We start from the raw sequence: 23,738 nt of genomic DNA on the forward strand, positions 1-23,738 counted from the left end.
CGGGCGCGGATGCGGGGAAGGCGGCCGCGCTGATGGGAGGGCCCGCCGGGGCAGAGAGAGGAGGGGGGAAAGGAGGCGCGCGCGCGGGGTGGGCTGATTGGGCCGAAAGGCCGAGGGGGGGGCGGGGGTATGGGCCTTTTTCCTTTTTCTTTTATTCTAGCAATTGTTTTTCCCTTTTCTTTTTATTTACTCTATTTGATTCAATTTTAAAAAATGTCACAAATTCAAATTAGCACTCCCAAGTATTATGCATCAAACAAAAGTAAAATTTAGGGTTTAACAAGATGTCACATTACATACTCCCTTTGAGTTTGGCCTATTAGATTATAATCACACATAAAAATAGCCACTCTTCTTCTATAGAAAAGAAAAAGGGGAGATTGGGAGAGGTGTGAAAAGAGAAGTAACACCTGAATTTGTGAATATGAGCAAAGAAATTTTATACCCCCAAATTCAGGGTGTTACAAACCTATCCCCCTTAAAAGAATCTCGCCCTAAGATTCAAGGTTGGTCAGTAAAGAGTTCAGGGTATTTGGCCTTCAGATCATCTTCTCGTTCCTAGGTTGCTTCTTCCTCAGAGTGGTGGCCCCATCTGACTTTGCACATTTTGATGGTGTTTCTTCGGGTGACTCTGTCTGCAAACTCCAGAATCTGCGTTGGCTTCTCTACGTAGGTCAGATCCTCTTGGACTTCCAAGTCCTCCACTGGCAACTGTTCTTCTGGTACTCGCAGACACTTCTTCAATTGCGACACGTGGAACACATTGTGCACTGCCGACAAACTTTCTGGTAGGTTGAGCTGATAGGCCACTTCTCCACGCTTTGCTTGAATCTGATATGATCCAACGTACCGGGGTGCTAACTTGCCTTTAACTCCGAACCTTCTGACTCCCCTGATAGGTGACACCTTCAGATAGACGTAATCTCCCACTTCAAAACTCAGTTCTCTTCTCCTTCTGTCAGCATAGCTTCGCTGCCTTGATTGTGCTATCTTCAGATTCTCCCAAACCATTTTGATATTCTCTTCGGCTTCACGCAAAATGTCGGGGCCAAACACCTGTCTCTCTCCAGGCTGGTCCCAATGCAGCGGAGTCCTACAACTCCGTCCATAGAGCGCCTGAAACGGTGACATCTTCAAGCTGGCCTGGTAACTATTGTTGTAGGAGAATTCTGCATAAGGTAACCTTTTGTCCCATCCTGACTTGTCTTGCAAGGCACAAGCTCTCAGCATATCTTCTAGGATCTGATTGGTTCTCTCAGTCTGACCGTCCGTCTGTGGGTGATAAGCCGAGCTGAAGTTCAAATGCGTGCCCAAAGCTTCTTGTAGCTGCTGCCAAAAATGAGAGGTGAACCGTGTTCCTCGATCTGACACTATCTTCTTCGGCACACCATGAAGGCAGACTATCCGAGACATGTATAACTCAGCTAACGTTGCTCCGGTGTATGTTGTCTTCACGGGTATGAAATGGGCCACCTTTGTTAAGCGGTCCACAACCACCCAGATGGAATCATAGCCGGCCCGGGTACGAGGTAGGCCAACTATAAAATCCATCCCGATCTCATCCCACTTCCACTGAGGAATCCGCAATGGCTGCAACAATCCGGTGGGCCTCTGATGCTCTGCTTTGGTTCTTTGACAGCTATCACAGATGGCGACATATTCTGCAATCTCTCTTTTCCTGATACATCTTCTCACTTCCAGGGTGTATGGAGTAGGCTGTCTCATGAGCTTCCTTGAGGATCAGCTCCCGAATAGGTTTGAGGTCGGGAACACACAATCGGTCCTTGAACCATATTACTCCCTCTTCATCCTCTCGAAAGTCTTTGCCTCTTCCTTCTAAGATCAGCTGCCGGATCTTGTTGATGTTTTCATCATCCTTCTGCCCTTCTTTGATCTCTCGCTCTAGAGTGGGCTCTAATTCCACTGTTACTCCTTGCGTACTGTTCAGGAAACCGAGACTCAGTCTGTCGAATTCCTTGGCTAACTCATATGACATTGGGTACGTGGCCAACATATTGACTTGACTCTTCCTGCTCAGAGCATCTGCAACGACATTGGCTTTGCCTGGATGGTAGTGTATCTCCAACTCATAGTCTTTGATCAATTCCAACCATCTTCGCTGCCTCATGTTTAACTCTGACTGGGTGAATATGTACTTCAGACTTTTATGATCTATGTAGATGTCGCACTTCTGCCCATACAGATAATGTCTCCATGTCTTTAACGCATGAACCACTGCTGCTAACTCCAGGTCGTGTGTGGGGTAATTTTTCTCATGAATCTTCAGCTGTCGAGATGAGTATGCTACAACTCTTCCTTCTTGCATTAGCACACATCCCAATCCGGTGTAAGAAGCATCGCAGTACACCGAGAATGGCTTGTGAACATCAGGCAGAACTAACACCGGTGCTGTAGTCAATTTATTCTTCAGTTCTTCAAATGCTTCTTGACACTTTTGGGTCCACTTAAACTCAACTTTCTTCGCTAGTAACGCTGTCATTGGTCTAGCAATTTTTGAAAAGCCTTCAATGAAACGCCTGTAGTATCCGGCCATTCCAATGAAGCTCTTGATCCCACGAACATCCTTCGATGCTTTCCAGTTCAGGATATCTGCTACTTTCTTTGGGTCCACTGCTAACCCATCTTGGTTTATGATGTGACCCAGAAACAAGACTTCATGAATCCAGAATTCGCATTTACTTAGCTTGGCATACAACTGATGCTCTCGAAGCCTTTGCAATACCATCTTCAAATGCTCCACATGATCTTCCTCTCTTTGAGAGTATATGAGAATATCATCAATGAACACTACCACAAACTTGTCTAGATAGTCCATGAACACACTGTTCATCAGATACATAAAGAAGGCTGGCACATTTGTCAAACCAAAAGACATAACTGTGAACTCATATAACCCATACTTGGTGATGAATGTTGTCTTCGGTATGTCCGAGGGTCGGATTCTGAGTTGATGGTAACCTGATCTCAGATCTATCTTCGAGAATACGCTGGCACCTCTGAGCTGGTCAAACAGATCTTCTATTCTTGGCAGGGGGTACTTGTTCTTAACAGTGACTTCATTCAGGGCTGTGTAATCTATGCACATCCTTTTGGTACCATCTTTCTTCTCTACAAACAACACTGGAGCGACCCAAGGCGAGGTGCTTGGTCTGATGTAACCCTTCTCTAACATCTCATCTATCTGCTTCTTGAGTTCCACCAATTCTAGTCCAGACACTCGATAGGCTCTTTTGGAAATGGGGGCGGTACCAGGGATGAGCTCTATGGCAAATTCGACTTTTCTCTCGGGTGGCATGCCCGTTAGCTCCTCGGGAAACACATCCGGAAAGTCCGACACAACCTTGATAGCCTCGAGCGGGTTGGTCTCCTTACTATCAACTGAAATCTGGTGACAAACTCCCTCCGCTGATTTAGGCATCTTTAGCTCAGCCACTACCTCCTCTCCGGACGGGGACTTCAATGTTACGGTCCTCTTGTCACAGCTGACATTCTCTTCATATTTCATTAACCAATTCATCCCTAGGATGACATCTACCCCAGGGGTGTCTATTACTATTAGGTCACTGGGGAACCCTATCCCCCTTATTTCCACCCTTATATTTGAGCATATTTTATCTGTTTGCACCTTGCCACCAACCGAATTAATCCTCATGGGCGGCATCATTGCCTCTACTAAGATGTTATGCATTTCTACCCATGTTGCAGTGACAAATGAATGAGTTGCACCAGTATCAAATAGCACTTTTGCGGGATGAGATTCGACTGAGAACATACCTACTGCCACATCTGGTGCATCCTCGATTGCTTCGGCCTCCAAGTGGTTCACCTTTCCACGGTTGTACGCCTGGCCACGATTGCCTGCTGCCTGCTGCAGTACACCTTGCCTTGTTGGAGTATTAGGGTTGGTCTGCTGCTGCGCCATCTTCTTTGGGCACTGCATCGCCCAGTGGCCTTGTTCTCCACAGTGGAAACATCCTCTGCCTCCTCCTTGTGCTGGGGCTGCTTGGTTGTTCTGATTTGCTGCGGGGGCAGGAAGGCGAGGTGCCTGGTTGTTCTGCTTCTGATACTGATTACCTCCCTGCTGGCTGTTCTGACGATACTGCTGTTGTTGTGGGTACTGCCTCTGAAACTGCTGCTGATGCGGACGCTGACTCTGATGCTGATATCCCTGTGGGTGACCGGGCCTGCCTTGCTGAGATGAACTGCCTGAGAAGCGGGGGCGGCTGATGCTTCCGGACTGTGGTCCACTCATCTTGCGCTTCCGATCTTCCATATCCTTACGCTTCTTCTCAGTCATAACTGCCCTATCGATCAGGTGCTGGAAGGTGGGGAAGGTGTGATTCATCAGCTGGTAATGCAGGGGATCCACCAAACCCCTCATGAACCTGTACTGCCTTTTAGCATCAGTGTTGACATCTTCAGGTGCATAACGAGATAGCTGCAGAAACTTGTCTCTGTATTCACTAACAGACAGGGGTCCCTGCTTCAGAGCCAGGAACTCCTCCTTCACGATCATCAATCCCTCTGGAACATGGTACCTGTGGAAATTCTCGCTGAATTCTTCCCAGGTGATGGCTTCGGGGTCAGCATGGGTGGCGAGGTAGGACTCCCACCAGGACTGGGCTGCTCCCCTTAGCTGACGGGGACCGTACAGAACCTTCTCCCTGTCGTCACATTGGGCAGTGCGCAGTTCCCTTTCCACTGCGCGCAGCCAATCTTCTGCATCCATGGGATCAACAGAATGGGCGAAGGTAGGAGGGTGCCCTCTCATGAACTCGCCACGCTTATCCCGTGGCATCTGGGGCATCTGCACTTGCAACTGGGGTTGGGGTTGCTGTTGAGCCTGCTGCATGGCTGCTAGAGTCTGCCCAATAGCCTGCACTGCCTGAGTCTGCATCAAGAACATCTGCTCCACGGTCATCGGGGGTGGCGGGGGAGGCTGCCTCTGATGTTCCTCCTGCTGGGCACGCTGCTCTTGCTGAGCACGCCTGTTGCATCGGCGCGTGTTGTCAGACATCTGTGGAAGACATTCACACATCAGCATTGATCTTACAATCCTTCAGCATAAGAAAAGGGAATACAGAATTCTTCATGACACTAAGTGAACAAAGAACTTCGCTGATCCTCATTATGATTCAACACAGCTTCTCAGATAAAAAGGAAAGTAGGAGTAAATGGTTTCCCAACTAAATAACTGATTTCATTAATATCACTAGCTAAGCCAAACTGTAGGGGAAACCCACATGTTGGCTACAGTCATTACAAAGATTCAAATCCAGCACAAGTTCACCATAACAAGCACGTAAGCAACTGATAAGCAAACTAAACTGAATGGAAGCAACTAATAAGCAAACTAAACTGAATATCTAAGACTGGGACATCTGACTTAAGAATTATTACAAACTCCGACGCTAACGATCTAAGGATCCAGATCTATCCTGGTCTTACAGGCAGGGGAACCATAAGTGTGGTGACCACGTGGCGGCGAGCGGTATGGGTGCTGAGTCCCAACAGGAGCGGGGGAACCACCCTCCTAGTGGCGGCGCTCTGCCAGCTCAGCACGCAACTCAGCAATCTTCGTTCGAGCCCTGCTTAGCTCGTCCAGAGAGTGATCCAGCTCAGTGTTAAGCACCGCGACTAGGTTGACTGTGCTGCTCAACCTAGGGTTATCCTCACCAACAGGTGAGACAACCACACTCTCTGTGCTGCCGGTAGGACGGCGGGGGTAGTACCTAAGGTTAAGACCGTCGGCCACCCCACCGAATAAGGAACAGTACTGGGAGAGTGCACGCCGTGCTGCATCCTGCATAGCTGCCTCTGCAGTGTCCCTCTCGGAGATGGAGTAATGCTCCAAAACGGCCTCTGCACCCCGGAGGTCATCCTCCGGACGACGAACTAGGCAGGTAGCCTCCCAGCGGTCCGGGTACCTCCCGCGACTGTGCTAGTAGACTACACAACGATACTCGATCGACCAGGTGTGTCGGTCGAAAGCCTGGCGCAGCAAGGTGTCGAGTGCGTCGTGGAAGTGACAACCGCGTGCGGCGTCACGGGTGATGGGTCGGGCGACCCATCCTTCCGCCTCCTGCGGCTCAGAGGACTTCGTGCTGTGGTCTGAGTCGTCGTCGTCGGGGTCTCCTCCAGGACCTCCTCCAGTAGCTCCTCCAACAGCCGGGGCGTCCCGCGGTGGTGCAGGGGGCGCCTCCAGCTGAGGAACAGAGGAGCGGCGCCTCACGGACTCCACCTCCTGCTCGGGTGGGGAGGAAGAGCCCTGTTGCTCTCTGTGCTGACGCTGGCGTTCCTGCTCCTCACGCAGGCGGTGGTGCAGTCTCTCCAGGTGACTCGACTGACCGGACACGGTGCGGCGCAGAGGACGCTCCGCAAGGCGAGACAGCAGGAAAGGAATCACCGACTTACGTGCAGTGTGTCTAAGACGAGCCATCTACAAAAGACACCGTAAGCATAAGAGTAAGAACATAACTAATATGACATGTGCATAAACCATAGACAGAACAAAATAAAATTTTTAACAAGGTATAATATAGTATATATATGTAATAAAACATAGGGTTGGTCGAGATGACCGACTTTTGAAGTAACATCAGAGGTCAAGGTGAGAGGGAAGATCAATAGTCCTTAGTACGACCAGTGCTACTCTAGGTCAGCGGTCCTACAGTCAACTTGGCTTTGATACCACTTATGTCACGCCCGGTTTTGGAAGGTAAACCGAATGCGAACTATGTACGTGCCAGGATCAGAACTCACGTACACAGCGATTACATAAATGAACATCAACGTACATTGCTCGAATAATAACATAAAAGAGTATTAACTTATTTACATCACAGAGTCATAGACATCCACATAGTCATCAACTTAACAGATAAATCAAAGTGCTAGCGAAACGCAGTAAAGATAAGGCCTTCACAGGCAGCTGACTGGGGGTTGCCGCCAACCCACACCTAGAATTCGTCGTAGTCTTGAAACTCCTGGAAGTCTCCTTCCACGGCTTCATCTTCTCCTAAGCAGTGGTTACAATGTGGACAACCTGGTGTTTTGTGGTAAAGCAAGGATGAGTACACATCAACGTACTCAGCAAATGCCCCGTTTGGCTGATGTGGACTAGCTTTATGTGGGGTTAGGCTCAAGCAGTTGCTTTTAGTTGGTCAAGTATTTATTGTTAGTAGAAGCCAGGTTTTATCATAAAACCCAAGTTATAATCCCAAAAAGTACCTCCTCGGAGAGGAAATACTAGAATACATAATTAAAGTCACCATCGTTAACCATCATCATTAAAGTCGTCATCTGAGGTGTATCCGGAGTATCTCTAATCAAAGATGATCCCAAGGCTGCTCTTAACCGTGAGCACGGCTGATATATCAGTTTCACTACCCTCTGCAGAGGTCGCACACTTTACCCATGAGTCATGATTCCCTTTCTACCCGGGGAGAGCTAATCCCCATTGACCACTACCTAGGTGGTCCGGCAGGGGATCACTACGTAGCTGTTACAAAGATTCCCTAGAGATCATAGCTGCCCGTTAGGTTTCTCCAGTTTGATAAACACAGTACTCCTCCCCGCAGGAGAGTGACTAACAAAAGCAAAACGAAAGAACCTCGGCACTCAGCCTCGGCAGAGCAAGCACTGTGCCTGGACCCCATTGACGGCACGACGGCGAAGCAACTACACCTCTAGTTCCTCTAATTAATTAGCTAAGGGCATCCCATTTCACCCTCATGGTTGCACTGTTATCCCGGGTGGTCTCTCAACGAACAGGTCCTTACGGAGAGGTACTCGGGAAACAGCCCAAGCCCCTTAAAGTATCACAATATCCTCATCAGGATAACATCATCGTATCATAAATATTCATAGCATGTTCATTGATTAGAGTAAAGCGCTAGCATGCAGTTAACCATAGTAACCCAGAAGGTAAATCAAGGACAAGGTAAATAGAAAGCTAGTAAATCCTTAGGTTTCAATTAAGTAATGCGGGATAGTGAATTATAAGTGAATAGGACATAATGGGTCAGAGGACACTTGCCTTCACCAAACTGCTGATCAGGGACTTCTTCTGCAACTCCCTCGGGAAACACAGACTGCCCGTTGTCTACGTAAAGTAATAATTCATTCTATGCACTTGGGAAATAACAAACAAAAAGCAATATACCAAACATATGCAGCAGAGAGATCACAAGTTCATAATAGAAAAGGATTGGCAATCTGGTGTTCCCTAGGTCTAGGGTAGATGACTATACAAAGTGATTCATTATCCACTAATCAGATCTAAGTCAGTGGTGGGGTTAAATCATTACATGGTGTTAAGTCCATAAACTTAGGTGCTCCAACTTTTATTAAAGTCTACTATCTTTTATTTATCTCAAATAGGGTTCCAATAACATTAATTTTACCCTAATGATCAACTATTAATTGGGACATAAAAACAGCAGGGAAACATTGTTTAAATAGATAGATAAGAATATTATGAACATTTTGCAATTTGAAGCACCTAATTTGGAGTTCATATGACAAAGTTATGAATTTTACAAGATTAGGGATTAAAAATATGCCTTAAATACTTATTTTGGATTAAATAAAAGGTCTGAGGACCTAACTGCGAAGATCCAGGGACGGCGGGTTAATTTGCAGAAAGCCGGGGGTCTCTTTAAGAAATTGCGCGGGCGAAGGGGTATCGGGCTCCTATGGCCGTTGGATCTCAGATCAACGCCCGAGATTAGATCCGCGGGCGGGCGCGCGAGCGCGCAGCGGCATGAGCGGCTGACAGGTGGGGCCGGGCGGGCAGCGCGGGCGCGGACGGCTGACAGGCGGGGTCGGGCGGGGAGCGCGGGCGCGGATGGCTGACAGGCGGGGCCCGATTGACAGGAAGGCGGAGTGCGGGGGGGGGGGGGGGGGGGGAACGGCCCTGGGCCGTTGGATCTCAGGCGGACGGCTAGGGTTGGGCTCGGCCTATTTGAAACAGGGCCGTCCGATCTAAGGTGGACGGCGGAGATCTGGCGGCTGGCTTCTGTCTTCCCCTCCGGCTAGCAGAGGCGGCGGCGCCCGTTCCCGCGGCAGAGAACTCGCCGGAGACGAGGGGCGCGGGGGCTCTACGGGTCCTTGGGGCGACCTGGATAGCTGGGGAGGTTGGGGAGGGCGCGGGGAACCCTCTGGTGGGGACTTGGTCGGGACAGGGGCACCGGAGGGGGGCGGTCCACGGCGAAGTGGCTCGGCGGCGGTGCTAATGGACTCCGGCGAAGAATTAAGCGCATCAGGGGGCAATAAAAGGAAGGGAGAGGGCAGCAGAGGTTCCTTACCTCAAGGCGAACTCCGGGGACTCCTCGGTGGCGGCGAAGGCGCGGCGGTAGCCCGAGTCAACGGTGGCGGACCGCGGCGACTGCGCAGAGGACGGCGGGTGAGCGCGGGCAGAGGAAATTGGGGAGGGAGAGGGGAAATTGGGGCGTGTCCCGGGTTGCGGACGTCGAGGCGAAGCTCACCGTGGCAGAGGGCACGACGGGGCTCCAACGTCGACGGAGAAACGGGCTCGGGCGGCGGCGGTTAATGGCGGCGGCGCTTTGGCGTGTGAGCAGCGTGGGGGAGGTGGAAGGGAGGTCTGCAGGTGTGCAAATGAGGGAGGGAGAGAGAGTGGGCTAGGCTCCGGGCTCAAGTGGCCGAGGGCGAGGTGGTTGCGAGCTCCACGCGCGACGTGGGCGCGGAGTCCGCGGCACACGCAGCTCGGGGCGGCGGTTACGCGGAGACGGAGGAGCTGACAGCCCGGGCCCGCGAGCATAGAGAGCGGGGGAAGCGGGCGCGGATGCGGGGAAGGCGGCCGCGCTGACGGGCGGGCCTGCCGGGGCAGAGAGAGGAGGGGGGAAAGGAGGCGCGCGCGGGGGGTGGGCCGATTAGGCCGAAAGGCCGAGGGGGGGGGGGCGGGGGTATGGGCCTTTTTCCTTTTTCTTTTATTCTAGCAATTGTTTTTCCCTTTTCTTTTTATTTACTCTATTTGATTGAATTTTAAAAAATGTCACAAATTCAAATTAGCACTCCCAAATATTATGCATCAAACAAAAGTAAAATTTAGGGTTTAACAAGATGTCACATTACATACTCCCTTTGAGTTTGGCCTATTAGATTATAATCACACATAAAAATAGCCACTCTTCTTCTATAGAAAAGAAAAAGGGGAGATTGGGAGAGGTGTGAAAAGAGAAGTAACACCTGAATTTGTGAATATGAGCAAAGAAATTTTATACCCCCAAATTCAGGGTGTTACACGCAGGCTCGCCGGAGCTCTGCCGCGCCGCTCACTGTCGTGGTCCTGGCGCGGTAAAGGAATAGAACTTCAGGGGCTTTTCTGCATCTGTCAGCGACTCAGTCAAATAGTGCCATGACCCCGCTTCCAGTTATTCAATAAACCAAGGTCCTTTCTGCAAAGTCCGCAGCGCGGGCGCGGGCGCGCGCTTTACACTTGAGTTGGGCCGCCTGGCTAGATTTGGCCCAGAACTGTTCAAGCTTTTCTCTTTTCTTTTTCTGCAAAACTTCGAGAAATCTGTAGAAAATTGTAGAAAAATGGTAAGTATGTCAAACCAATTTTCCTAGGTTCCTTATTTTCCATAGTATTTAATAAAAATAGTTTTATGATTTTAGGTCAAATAGGGAATTTTGGAGCATTTAAAATAGCCTAAAACCTTGTTCCTGGAATTTTAGAAAATAAATAATAATCCCAAAAATTCCCAAACTTTTTAGATTACCTTTATACATCATTTAGAAGTCTTGGGTAGAGTTTGGTATGATTAGGACCTTGTTTGATACTTAGGACCCAAAACCCTACCCTGCCTTTTGAACTTCACTATTGACTCCGGAAACCCTAAGTTCTCGGAGATCCGTGAAGGAAAATTGTATTCAAGACTTTAGATAATAAACCTTTATTATCTTTACACTCTCATGAGCATTACATGAGCATTCGTTATTATACTTGGCTATATATAGCAAACGAAGAAGAAGTTGAAGTAGAAGAAGAGAAGACTCCACCACCACCACCTGAGGAACATCAGGCAGGCAGCTGTTTCTATTTTGACATCTGCGGGTCCGAGCCTGATTCACCTGTAAACCAAGGCAAGCCCCGGTGCATGCAACCCCTTCCTTGTGTTTTTTAAATAATTTTTGCACACTTTAAGTCTAGTGAAATGTGCATTAGGTTTATAGGAGTTACTTGGAAACCCTTTGATGCATTGCCTTCCTTGATATCCATACCTTTATAGACACTTCTGGTGAAGTATCAAAATATGATTTACAAAAATGCTTAGCCCTGCTCAGATCTTGTGGATAGAGGTTGTCTTTTGCATTAAGGCCTAGCTCAGGGGTTATCCTGAGGAAAGATGGCTTCTACCTGCAAGAATATTTTCATTGAGAGCGTGGTGGGATCTTACTGCAAAGTTCCCTTTGATGCTCTTTTCATCCTAAGGAATACAAACAATCCTAAGGGTGGAAGTACTTAAATTGGGACTTGGGCTAGGAACAGGTGATGTTCTACCCAGGTTGATTAAGGATTGGATGCGTATGTAGGCTTGCTGATCAAGGACTATCTTAACTGGCCACATGCCCTGGAAATGGGACAAGGTAAGCTTTGCCTCGGGCAGACTAATACCAGAATAAGATAACACGCAATGGGCATGGAGAGATGGCAAGAGTAGTGTGTACCCTCCGTGGCAAGAGGCTGGACGGTGGTGTATCTATGCTCTCGGTTGGCGTGAACCTGATCTGGTCTTAAGAACCTCGGTGGCGAGTTGACATATGCAAGGGTTAAGTGCTACATATGTCGTGTGGTTAGAGATCCTCAGATGAGTAAATTGATTCGGATTGCCGTTATATCCCCGGACAGTGGAGACCTGATCACTGCCCTACAACCTAATTCAGGATGTGAACCTCATGAATAAAAATCATGTTGTGTTGATGAGATGGTGAAATTAGACTAGATGCAAACAAGGTCTATTAATACTTAATCTAGCATTAAAATGTTGAAAGTAAGGACTCACTTTAGTAAGCTATTTCTGCAAAAGTATCTAAGTTGATTCTTGCTAAAGCCTCTCCTTGATTCCCTAATCCAGCATATCCTTGAGAGTCTTTTACTTTGTCGGGTAAGTCTTGCGAAAGTACACTTCGTACTCAGGGCTTTGTCCCATGTTGTTTTAGGTGAAGAAGCGACAAACTTTTGTTGCTTCTGTTCAAAGGTGGTACCCAAAGAGGAGAACCAAGACTAGAGCTGTGGGAGGGAAGGCCCTCCGTTTAAACTTTTTACTGTCTATTTGGGGAGAAGTTTTTGCCCCCATGGTATGTAATAATAATACTCAGCACTCATATAGTATGTTCTGGTCTGTAAATATTAAACACTATCTTACTTTTCAATAAAAGTAAATTATTGTAACTGCTTCCGCATTTCCATATCTCCGATGAATTGTAATGTCTGCGTCACGGGTGAAACGCTCTTGGGAAAGGTAAAGAAATTCAGATACAGAACTTGTCAAGTGGTCAGGTGCACCTACAGGGTTGTCTGAGGTCCGTTGGACAAGGACAACTGTAGGTGGGCCTAATTACTTGGGAGGTTCCGTCACAGCTCATATCGGAGCGAAGCCCATCTCTACAGATATTATGAGACATCTTCAAAAAGAATTTTCCAAGCCTTATCTAGAAATTTTCTTCCCTTCTTACCTAAGTATCTCTGAAGAGTTTATTTTAAAGACCAGGTAGTAAGAGTGCAACGTATAGAAGGTGTGAATCAACTAAGGTTGATTCTGTAATTACACATGCATCATGCTAAAAACTATACTAATAAGATTTCCCCCTAAGAGAAATGCTGTCGCGCACCAGAAAGACCGCGCGCAAATCTACTGGACCCATTGGCGTACCCCGCCATCAACTTGCTCCAAGACATGAAGAAAGTTATGCCTGATCATCTTCTTTATTTGATGCCTTTGAATTCCCCATACCTATCTAAGGCATACCAACTTAACCTTGTGATTGTTTTCCCTCCGTCTCTAATCCTTGACCTTGTAATCTCTATGATGAGCATAGAAATATGCTTGGGGCTGAAATAACAGCCTCCCATCATACTCTTTTCATCAAATTTAGGTTGTGGCCATGCCTTGTTCATTTCATCGGGCCATGATCTATTTGGCTCTCTACTTGTAACCATTTTTACAAGTGGAGTATCTCTTTGTATATTGTCACCCTTGCTTACTCTAATGGTGTGGCATGAGATTTCTTATTGATTACATCTGGTAATGGTGTTATGACTAAAATTGATGACACCGCGATGAAACCGAGGGCCTCCTGTGGGTGGTCAGCACATAGTTGCGCTACTTGGCACGCGCTGGTATCACCGTTAGTAGTCATAATCCATTATGAGACTATATCGATATGTTATCTCTGCACAAATTGTTCTTACCACGTGAGATTCATTATTGGTGCCAGTTTTGTAATGGTGTCATGGTTAAGGACTTATGGTACCGCGGCGAAACTGAGAGCCCCTTGTGAATGTACACGCAAGGTTCTGCTGCTTGGCGCATGCCGATATCGAAGTCTCTAGTCATGATCCGTTATAGAATTACACTGGTGTGTTATCTTCCGTGGATCTCTTCCTTGAAACGATTTCTTTGTTGTTTGTCGAAGTGATCAAGCAACATCTATCATCTTTGTTGGATCAAAAGGGCATACCACTTTTATGTGTGGTCTCTTTTCCTTGACTTTGATGGTGACTTCACACATACACGTTCCCTTTACGTCCTTTGTGTAAAGGTGAAGCCTTGGAGCTTTTTAGTGTCGAGAGACAACTGATTAGCTCTCAAAATGGAGATTGACTTTTTTCCTGTTGCTGAGATGCAGGAGTTGTTCATTCGCTCTCTTATTTAATCTATGTATTCCCAAACCAAGTCAGTTCATCTCGCATGAAGAAACGGATGAACAACCTGACCAAATGGATTTCTACCCAAGTGCATGATCAACTGTTAACAAGAGAGAACTCTCAACCCTTGGCTTACCGATGGTACTGAGAGGACTTGCTCAATGTCAAAGTAGTTCAACAAGTTGGTTTTGACTAACTTGTAACTGCCCAATGAACGAAGGCTGAGTTTAGAGATCGTTTTATCGAGTTGTCTAAACTCACTTTGGTTCAACCCACCATAAAGAAAGTACTTACCAAAATCAAATTAAGTCGACCAGTAACCACCTAATTATCGCTCTAGTCGCGCCTCGACCGCCTCATGCGTGCTTTTCCTGCGTGTGTGATCATGCCAATCCATGACTAGTGATGGATAAAATGAACTGGTTGCAAAGTCCGCATCTACAGATCCCTCTGCTGGTAATTTTCTTGAATCTATATCACCTTTCGTGGACTTGGATTCCCTGGCTAACATGAGTTGACCGTGATGTTATTCGACATTCACACCCGTCTCATGTGCTATGAACTTACTTTAACCACTTGTTGGTAAACATCTTTCTGTGTGTTTTACCCAAGATGGTGCATCTGATTCTGTTTGGGTAAAATTGCGTAATTGCCGCTCGCCCAACAGACTCAGATAGTACAGTGCCATCAGAAGAAGCAAATTGCACACATGGAACCTTATGTGTTCTTCTGGCTGACATCGTCTCTATTGGTGGACAAGGATAAAGATTGAAATCGCACGTTATGTGGCGAGATGTGACACTTGTAGACGTGTCAAGGCCATACACATGAAAGCTGCTGGGCATTGCAATCGTTACCTATTCCAACATGGAAATGGGAGGATATTAGTATGGATTTTATTGTGGGATTGCCCAGGACCGCTAAAGGGTATGATTCTATCAGGGTTATCGTTGATCGACTTACAAAGATCACCCACTTCCTTCCGGTCAGGGTAAAATATATAATGGCCACGTATGCAGAATTATACATTGCCCGTATTCTCAGTTTGCACGGTATTCCGAAGACCATAGTGTCGGATTGTGGACCTCAATTTGTAGCCAAGTTTTGGGAGGCACTTCACAAATCCTTGGGTACTAAGTTGCTCCATAGTTCGGCCTATCATCTATAAACCAGTGGGCAAACTGAGAGGGTAAATCAAATACTTGAAGATATGTTACGGGCTTGTGCTTTGGAATTCCCACAGAAATGGGATGATTGTTTACCATTAGCGGAGTTCTCATATAATAATAGCTATCAAGAAAGCATTAAGATGGCACCCTTCAAAGCTTTATATGGACGACGATGTCGTACTCCGTTAAACTGGTCTGAACCAGGTGAAAGAAATTTCTTCAGGCCTGATATGGTAAAAGAGACAGAAGAGAAGGTTCAACGAATAATTCATAATTTGAAGAAAGCTCAAGCTCGTTATAAGAGTTACGCAGACACACACCGGATACCCTTGTACTTTCCAGTTGCAGACTATGTCTACCTGAAAGTTTCACCAATGAAGGGTATACCACGTTTCGGGGTAAAAGGGAAGCTTGCACCCCGGTATATTGGTCCTTTTCCTATACTTGAACAATGTGGACCAGTGGCATACCGACTTCAGTTACCCGAAACCATGTCTGCAGTACATAATGTGTTCCACGTGTCTCAGTTGAAGAAGTGTCTTCGGGTTCCCGATCGAACCATTGACGTAATGGATGCTGCCCTAGAACCAGACTTGACATATTCTGAGTATCCTATTCGAGTCTTGGATCAAAAGGACAGAATTACCCAAAGAAAAACTCTCAAGTTTTACAAGATACAGTGGAACCAACATTTAAAAGATGAGGCTACATGGGAAACTCAGGACTTTTTGGAAAGGAACTTCCCAAGTTTTTTAGCCTCATGTAATTTGTAAAGTGTATACAATTGTTGTAATAAAGGAGTGAGCCCCAAACCACCCCTGCCTTGTACCAAAAATAAGGAAATAAAGACATGTCTTGTTTCCTTTTCCATTACTTACCCAAGGACTTTTAATCTCGGGACGAGATTCTTTTATGGGGGGAAGGATGTAACACCCCTGGTGTTACTGTCACTAAAACTTGAGCATAACATCATAAGCATTGGCATTGCATATGTTTGACACACCTAGAGTGCATTCACTAGGCAAACATTTCAAACAAGTTGTATTGAGATGATATTTTGCAAATAAAACCTTAGAGTAGGGTACTTAACCTTAAAAGGGGTCAGAAGGGTAAAACAAAATCCAAATAGAGAAAACCCTAAAGCTTAAGTGAAATAGTCATGAAATGTTACTAAGAATGGACCTAAATTACATTCACACCCCTGAAATACAAAAACCCTAATAAGGACCCTCGAAAACCCTAAACCTAAACCCTAGGGGGTTAAGTGCAAAATTAGTGCACTTTTGGACTAAAGTGTAAAAACTATGATGTTAAGGCATATAAAGTCATTTGGTTCACAATCATGAAGATTTGCAAGCTAAACCATGAATTTTGGACCTATGTGCAAAAAGACCCCATGGGTGTTCTAGGGCCAAGTCTGAAAAATTCAGTGATATGGGCTCAGCTTTGGAGCTTTGTAACTTTCAAATTCTAAGGTTTTTGCCCTAGGTCACCACATCAATATTGTAGACCTATGAAAGGAGAATAACTTTGCTTAAGAGTGTAAGCATAGTTGTCATGAAAAATATGAAAAAAAACTGCACTCAAAGTCGGGCTGTCAGGCTGCCTTTAGTCTGAAATCAATCTGACAGTATAACCAAGCCATCTTTGGACTAAGATTCAGCTTTGATCTAGTAGGCATTTGGCAATAACTGTTGTGGCAAAATTGTAGCTGAATCCTTGATCTACAACTTTGCTGCAGAACCTTAAGTGAGTTGCTATAGAAAATTTGGAGAAATATGGACCTGAAAATGCACTGTCTGGCGCTCTGAAGGTTCCTTCCATGGTACAGTGCACCCCATCTGAATCAGATTGCGAGTTCAATCCTATCTTCGTCGCCGGTGATCTTTCGCCGGGATTGTTGATTAATCGTTGCGATTCGTGCACCGTGGTCAGCAGATAAGCACAGGTAGGTAAAAAATCTTGGCATCTGGATCAGTTTGAGTCCGGCCGCGGCTACGCTCGCCGTACCTCCCTTGCTCATGGGTCGATCGGATAACCTTCACCGTCGTTGATCTGTCACCGGTGCACGCCACGTGCTTAAGCGTTAGCCCGCATCATGGTGAATCACGGAGTGCATGTCCGGTGATCGCAGGAGGAGCCGCCACGGTGAAAGCCATCTGTCCCAAGTACCAGTGCCCTTTTTCTCTCCGGCCGCCAGCACCTTTCTGCCAAATTGAGCGCCATCGCTGTTGCACTCTATAAATTGTGGCCACTGTGAGCTCCATAGGGTAGTCAAGCATCCAGCCACCAAGAATCACCCTCAGTTGATCACCAGCGAGCTCGAATTATATAGTTCCCCCAAATCGGTTCAAACACGCCGCAAGAACACCTCGCCGTTGCCAGCGCAAATCAGGTCCGATCATGTTGTCTTTGGTCTTGTTCTAGCATCCCTGTGTGTTCTGATAACTTATCGACCCAACCAATTGTGCTGAACCGAAGTAGATCATCGGGAACATCTTGAGTTGTTCCCGGGGTGCGTGGTCACCGTGGCCAGAGACATTTGGTTAGCCATTCATGAAATTGACTGAGGGGAACATTCACTAGGTCCCGAATCTGGTTTAGGTCGAAGAAGGGCGTCGGTCCTTGCGTGAATCGGCCGGTACACGGGCTCGCCGGAGCTCTGCCGCGTCGCTCACCGTCGTGGTCCTGGCGCGGTAAAGGAATAGAACTTCAGGGGCTTTTCTGCATCTGTCAGCGACTCAGTCAAATAGTGCCATGACCCCGCTTCCAGTTATTCAATAAACCAAGGTCCTTTCTGCAAAGTCCGCAGCGCAGGCGTGGGCGCGCGCTTTCCACTTGAGTTGGGCCGCCTAGGCTAGATTTGGCCCAGAATTGTTTAAGCTTTTATCTTTTCATTTTCTGCAAAACTTTGAGAAATTTGTAGAAAATTGTAGAAAAATGGTAAAAATGTCAAACAAATTTTCCTAGGTTCCTTATTTTCCGTAGTATTTAATAAAAATAGTTTTATGATTTTTAGGTCAAATAGGGAATTTTGGAGCATTTAAAATAGCCTAAAACCTTGTTCCTAGAATTTTAGAAAATAAATAATAATCCCAAAAATCCCCAAACTTTTTAGATGACCTTTATACATCATTTAGAAGCCTTGGGTAGAGTTTGGTATGATTTGGACCTTGTTTGATACTTAGGACCCAAAACCCTACCCCCTGCCTTTTGAACTTCACAATTGACTCCGGCAACCCTAAGTTCTCGGATATCCGTGAAGGAAAATTGTATTCAAGACTTTAGATAATAAACCTTTATTATCTTTGCACTCTCATGAGCATTACATGAGCATTCATTATTATACTTGGCTATATATAGCAAACGAAGAAGAAGTTGAAGTAGAAGAGAAGACTCCACCACCACCACCTGAGGAACATCAGTGTAATGCTCAAAAGTGTAATAAAGAGAATAGAGTTAATCTCAATGGTTTGTGGCCTCTACCAATTATTGCATGTGATCAACACTAGTTAAGTGAACAATTAGAACCAAGAAAACCTAAATAACTTGTGCATCATGCTGGATCTTACCTTGTGTGCATTTTGTGATTATACAAAAATATGGTAAACAAAAAATAATAATATTATTAATTAGGTTAATACCCCAATGGGGAGTTAAATCCTAAAAGAAATTCCAGAGTTTGGGAAATAAGAAAAAGAGAAATGATATAAAAATATATATAAAAAAATTGATATCCTTAAACTTACTACTGTTAACTATACAAATACATTGTAAATGATGAGCCATCAAGTTTGAATTCAAACTTGAATTCAATTGGATTTGGAAATGAAGAAAATAGAAAGAAGAAGATAAAAGAAAAAGAATAGAAGGCCAGTTGGGCCTCGGGTTCCTAAATCTGGCCCAGTAACCGTTTTTCACCCGTGCGGCCCAAGCTCCCGCCCGCACGCGCCGACAGCTGGTCCCCGCTCGTCGGTCTCTCGTGTGCGCGCTCGTCTCAAACGCCGCTGACATGTGGGACCCACATGTCGGGCCCGTCTCCTTCACGTAACAGAAGCCGCGAATCCTCCGCATGGTGACCTCGCCGCGCCGCGCATTTCGGTTGGTCCGGTGCGACTTCGCCTCGGTGTATTTAGCCCTGAGTCGTTCCGCCGCGCCCTAGTCTAATCCCGCGTCCACCTCGTGCGACTCTATCGCGCAGCTGGTTTCCACCGCCGTCATAGCCATTGCAAACTCGTCCGAGTCGCCGCCGTCGACAGTCCACTCCCGTGTTCGCGGCTAGCCGGGGCCTCGCCGTTGGCGCCAAACCTTCCTCGGGTCTCCTGGAATCGTTGCGTGGCAACCTTGGGCGCGGAGCGATTAGGGTGTGCAGCGAATTGCTCACCGGCGAGCTAACACCACCAGGGACCCGCCCCACGCCGCGGACAGGGTACTCGCCGCCTCTAATCCTGGTAAGAAACCCGTCCAAACGGATCACCTCGTCCTCCTCTACGTATAGCGCAGTTCAGATTTAAGTTTGGGGGTCCACATTCGGGGATTGGGCGCGCCGGCCATGGCCTCCGCCGTGGTCGGGTGGGCAGCGCCACCGTTCGTGCGTGGCCCGTTGGGGGCGATGATCCTGGACCGTTGGATGCTGATCCGAGGATAGCTAGGCGTGTGTTTACGCAATCGGTTGTGGACCGTTGGGATTCGATCCATCGGTTCTAACGCGATGTGGGGCGTGGGCAGATCTCGAGCGTAGATCCTGAATCCTACGGTAGATAGTAGGAGTGGAGTAGTGATCAGCGCCGGTCTAATCTTGACCGTTCGCGCTTGATCGGACGGCTGCGGGCACTGCATACCCCTTCGCGGGCGCGGATTTACACTTTGGCCCCTCGGTTTCATTGAAATAAACCCGCCGTCCTGGGACCCTGTTTCCAGTGTCTTGGAAAACTTGCTCCGAAGCCCCTGTAGTTCGCAGAAATGGAGGCCCAGTCCAGAGATCATTTAATTTGAATAAATGAAATAGAAAATGGATTTTCAATATGAAAATAATTACTAGAACTTCAATAATTCATAGAAAATTCATATAAACTCCAAATTGGTCCATTCCAGTTCCTAAATTTTTGTAATAATATTGTCTGCGCATTTGTGCCTCTGTTTTGGCATGAAAGGCTCATTTAAATTTATCTAATACTTAATCTTGTATTAAATACATAAAAGCTACAGAAATTCATAACTTGAAATATATAACTCCAAATTTAGTGATTCCAGTTCCTATGGTTTCATTTTGATATGTAGATTTTTACTGCATATTTTATTTACATGCTTGGTGTGATGTTGATTTTGGCTATACTATGTATGTATTGTGTTGATGCGAGTAGACGAGCAACCCACTGTGGAACCTGAGCTTCAACAAGTAGAAGTAGCTGAGCAGGAGCTCATTGCAGGCAAGTTGTGCCCTTGATCACTTACTTTCCCAGCCATGTTCTTATTAATTTTAATGATCTGCATAGGATAATTTTGATGGGAGCCTTTATGTTACCCCAGTTTTGATTACCTCTATACCTTGTTCACCCCTGAAATATTTTTGGGTAGTACTTGCTATTGCTTTATGTGGATTGGGTATGGAGATACACTATTCATGATTATTCTGTTATTAACTTGTTATTATTATTGTTCATGTTAAGATCATTAAATTAATGGGAACATGGAGCGACCACCCGGGAAAACAGTGCTACCACAAGGGTATAATGGGACGCCCTTGGCTGACTAATTAGGAAAGCTAGTGGAAGACTACCTTACCTGAAAGGGGCAAGGGCAGTAGGGGAGAGGTCAGTGCGGGGAGGTCCCTGGTTGATTTTGCTGCGATGGCTGTCAGCCAGGAACCCTGTACTGGATCTTCCTATAAACTGTAGCGGGTTTTCGGAAGCTAGTGGAACTTTGTAAAGGCCTCGTAGTGGATCCCTAGCCATTCACCTCGGTAGTGTCTAAGGGCCTTGCAAACCCAGGCGACATGGGATACACGACTTGTGGGTAAAGATGCGCAACCTCTGCAGAGTGTAAAACTAGTATACTAGCCGTGCTCACGGTCAAGAGCGGCTCGGACCCTCACATGATTAATTATGGAACTTAAATTCAATTTGACATTTGCATCGCATTTGGGATTATTTTACTATTACTGTTCTTTATTATTATTAAGGTTTGGTATTTACTTACACTTAGTAATTGCTAATAAAATTTTGACCAACTTATAAAAGCAATGCTCAGCCTCAACCTCTATTTCATTGATCAGCCTTACACTACATGAACTCCCACCTTTGGTGAGTTCATGCCACATTATTCCCCACGACTTGTTGAGCTATGAACGTATGTGAGCTCACTCTTGCTGTCTCACACCCCCCCCCCACAGGAGAAGAGCAGGTGGTCGAAGAGGAGCCGCCTAACACTGAGGAGTTCGATCTGATCTAGGTGGCGTGTCTCGGTCGACATTGGCGCCGGCGATCCTTAGTTCGCTTTATCTTTATTATTTTATTTTGTAATAAGACTTCCGCTATGTAATAAGTACTCTGATGTTTTATGACATTTATCTCTATACACTCTGTTATTATATATGTTGTCTTCTTGGCGCATGTATGAGATGCACCCGGTTTTGTCCCTTTAAAACCGGGTGTTACAGAAGTGGTATCAGAGGAAATGTTGACTGTAGGACGAAACCTAGATAGAAATGGACAAAACCCTTACCTACTTATCTTATTCTGATTCATTCTATACTTACCTTACTCTGATTCTCTCTACACTTATCTTGATCATGTCTCACCTTCTACTGTTCTACTCTGACGATTCTTACCTTTTCTACTCTGAGACAAGACAGATTTCACACCTTGGAATCCGTACCCCTATGACATTTTTAAGAGATAGGAAGCCTAAGACAAAATCAAAACTATTTTCTATATTTAAAAATGTTGTTTGATTGTTCTGATGATCAATGTCTGATTTGCTTCTTTGATTGATTGAAATAGTATAGACGGGCATCTTAGCATGTACCACCATAAGGTAATTTATTAGCTTTAGTGGATAACACACTAATCTACTTAGCTAATAAATCCCCCGCAGTAACATTTCTCGTAATTACTCGCCTTGTCTGCAATCCTTGCTTCCTTACCCTGTGTTTCTAACCCAGATGGGCAACCCCTATAGTGTTAGAAGAGAGCACTATAGACGTAATCCTTGGTATGTCATGGTTAAGAAAGTCAAAGGCAGTATATACACTGTGCTAAGGGAACCGTAGAACTCACTAGTTCCAAAGGACAAAGATTTGAAGTTGAGTTTGTGATTGATCTCCTACCTGGAACTGCCCCTATTTCTAAACGGCCATATAGGATGTCCGTAGAGGAGTTGAAGGAACTTAAGAAGCAGTTAACTGAGTTACAAGATGCTGGATACATTCGTCCGAATTCTTCACCTTGTGGAGCGTCGGTTCTATTTGTACAGAAGAAAGAAGGATCGCAAGGGATGTGTGTGGATTATAGATCTCTTAATGATGTTACGGTGAAGAACAAGTATCCGTTGCCCCGTATTGAGGATTTATTTGATCAGATGAGAGGTGCTAGAGTATTCTCGAAGATTGATCTCCGATCGGGTTACCATCAGATGAGAATTAGACCATCGGATATTCCCAAGACAGCATTCTCGACTCGATATGGATTATATGAGTTTACTGTTATGTCGTTTGGATTGACCAATGCACTAGCTTATTTCATGAATTTGATGAATAAGGTGTTTATGGAGTATTTGGACAGATTCGTCGTGGTGTTTATCGACGATATTCTGATCTATTCTAGGAATGAAAGTGATCATGAACAACATCTAAGGTTGGTGCTACAAAAGCTGCGAGATAATCAACTCTACGCTAAGTTTAGCAAGTGCGAGTTTTGGATTGACAGGGTGCCATTCCTTGGTCATATTATTTCTAATGGAGGAATAGCTGTGGATCCTGCTAAAGTAAAGGAGATAATGGAGTGGAGAGTGCCCACTACAGTTACGGAGATTCGGAGTTTCTTGGGACTCGCAGGATATTATCGGAGATTTATTGAAGGATTTTCTAAGATTGCTAAGCCCATGACATCGCTTTTGGAGAAAGGAAGAGAATTTAAGTGGGATGAGAAATGCCAAGAGAGTTTTGATCAATTGAAGGAGAGATTGATGTCACCTCCAGTATTGATTATGCCAGATCTGCAGAAGGGATTTGACATTTACTGTGATGCATGTGGCCAAGGACTTGGATGTGTGCTCATGCAAGAAGGACATGTGATTGCCTATGCATCTCGTCAGTTGCGGAAGCATGAATTGAACTACCCCACCCATGACTTAGAGTTGGCTGCCGTTGTGCATGCACTTAAGATTTGGAGACACTACATTATGGGAACTAAGTGCCAAGTATACACGGATCATAAGAGTTTGAAGTACATATTCACTCAGAAGGATCTCAACCTTAGGCAACACCGTTGGTTGGAGCTCATTAAGGATTATGATTTGGAGATTCACTATCACCCAGGCAAGGCAAATTTGGTTGCAGATGCCTTGAGTCGGAAGGAACATGTTCACTCCGCTTTCGTTGTCCAGCTACCTGATGAATTAGCAAAAGATTTTGAGAGACTCAACCTGGGAATTGTTAC

This window comes from Zea mays, chromosome 1 (genome assembly GCF_902167145.1).
Source record: "Zea mays cultivar B73 chromosome 1, Zm-B73-REFERENCE-NAM-5.0, whole genome shotgun sequence".
NCBI lineage: Eukaryota > Viridiplantae > Streptophyta > Magnoliopsida > Poales > Poaceae > Zea > Zea mays.